This window comes from Chrysemys picta, chromosome 9, assembly GCF_011386835.1.
Source record: "Chrysemys picta bellii isolate R12L10 chromosome 9, ASM1138683v2, whole genome shotgun sequence".
Lineage (NCBI taxonomy): Eukaryota > Metazoa > Chordata > Testudines > Emydidae > Chrysemys > Chrysemys picta.
In genome coordinates, this window is record NC_088799.1 from 70,184,699 (window position 1) to 70,187,193 (window position 2,495).

Genomic DNA, 2,495 nt, shown 5'->3' on the forward strand with positions numbered 1-2,495 from the left:
TGCATGAAAGTGAAGTAACAATGACTTTATTGCCTCTGCAAGCGGTGCTCGAAGGGGGGTGGGGTGGTTGGTTTACAGGGAAGTAGAGTCAACCGGGTGGGGGGGTGGAGGGTTCATCAAGGAGAAACAAACAGAAGTTTCACACCATAGCCTGGCCAGTCACAAAACTCGTTTTCAAAGCTTCTGTGATGCGCACCGCGCCCTGCTGTACTCTTCTAACTGCTCTGGTGTCTGGCTGTGCGTAATCAGCAGCCAGGCGATTTGCCTCAACCTCCCACCCTGCCATAAATGTCTCCCCCTTACTCTCACAGATATTGTGGAGCGCACAGCAAGCAGCAATAACAATGGGGATATTCTTTTCGCTGAGGTCTGAGCGAGTCAGTAAGCTGCGCCAGCGCGCTTTTAAACGTCCAAATGCACATTCCACCACCATTCGGCACTTGCTCAGCCTGTAGTTGAACAGGTCCTGACTACTATCCAGGCTGCCTGTGTACGGCTTCATGAGCCATGGCATTAAGGGGTAGGCTGGGTCCCCAAGGATCACGATAGGCATTTCAACATCCCCAACGGTTATTTTCTGGTCTGGGAATAAAGTCCCTTCCTTCAGCTTTCGAAACAGACCAGAGTGCCTGAAGACGCGAGCATCATGTACCTTTCCTGGCCATCCCACATTGATGTTGGTGAAACGTCCCTTGTGATCCCCCAGGGCTTGCAGCAGCATTGAAAAGTACCCCTTGTGGTTTATGTACTCGGTGGCTTGATGCTCCGGTGCCAAGATAGGGATATGGGTTCCGTCTATCGCCCCACCACAGTTTGGGAATCCCATTGCAGCAAAGCCATCCACTATGGCCTGCACATTGCCCAGAGTCACTACCCTTGATATCAGCAGGTCTTCGATTGCCCTGGCAACTTGGATCACAGCAGCCCCCACAGTAGATTTGCCCACTCCAAATTGATTCCCGACTGACCGGTAGCTGTCTGGCGTTGCAAGCTTCCACAGGGCTATCGCCACTCGCTTCTCAAGTGTGAGGGCTGCTCTCATCCTGGTATTCTGGTGCTTCAGGGCAGGGAAAAGCAAGTCACAAAGTTCCATGAAAGTGCCCTTATGCATGCAAAAGTTTCGCAGCCACTGGGAATCATCCCAGACCTGCAACACGATGCGGTCCCACCAGTCTGTGCTTGTTTCCCAGGTCCAGAATCAGCATTCCACGGTATGAACCTGCCCCAGAAACACCATGATTTGCACATTGCTGGGGCCCGTACCTTGTGTGAGGGCTGTGTCCATGTCAATTTCCTCATCACTCTCGTTGCCGCTCTCCCATTGCCTCATCGGCTGGTCCTGGTTTTGCTTTGGCATGTCCTGGCTCTGCATATACTCCAGGACAATGCGCATGGTGTTCATAGTGCTCATAATTGCTGTGGTGATCTGAGCAGGCTCCATGATCCCAGTGCTATGGCGTTTAGTCTGAAAAAAGGCGGGAAACTGACAGAGGGAGGGAGGGGCGACTGACGACATGGCGTACAGGTACAGGGAATTAAAATCAACAAAGGTGGCTGTGCATCAGGGAAAAACACAAACAACTGTCACACAAAATGGCCCCCCCAAAGATTGAACTCAAAACCCTGGGTTTAGCAGGCCGTTGATTTCATGGAGGGAGTGGGAAGCAAATGAATACAGAACAAATCTGGTCCATCTATTTTTTACATCTTAAGCTGGCAGCAGACGGTGCAGCATGACTGATAGCCCTCGGCATCTTCTGGGTGCTTGGCAGAAGATACTGTACTACGACTGCTAGCCATCATCGTCAAGATGGTTCAATAAGACTGCCGGCAGGACTGAGTCTCCAGGAAACAAAGCATGTAGCCCAGGTGCCTATGGTTGAACTGGAGTACGACAACGACGGATACCAGTCCTAATACACCATCTACTGCCAAAAGGCAAGGGGCTGCTGCTGTGTAACAATGCAGCCCCACGTCTGCCAGCACCCAGATAGCTGATGAAGGCTACCAGTCATACTGCACCATCTACTGCCAAAAGGCAATTAGCTGCTGCTGTGTAGCAATGCAGTACCACGTCTGCCGGCACCCAGATGACATATGGTGACGGTGAGCTGAGCTGTGCTGAGCGGGCTCCATGCTTGCCGTGGTATGTTGTCTGCACAGGAAACCCAGGTAAAAAGGCGCGAATCGATTGTCTGCTGTTGCTCTGACGGAGGGGGAGGTCCTGATGGCATGTACCCAGAACCCCCCGCGACACTGTTTTGCATCATCAGGCATTGGGATCTCAACCCAGAATTCCAATGGGCGGCGGAGACTGCTGGAACTGTGGGATAGCTACCCACAGTGCAATGCTCCGGAAGTCAACGCTAGCCTCGGTACTGTGGACGCGGTCCGCCGGCTTCATGCACTTAGAGCATTTTATGTGGGGACACACACAATCGACTGTATAAAACCGATATCTATAAAACCGGCTTCTATAAATTCGACCTAATTTC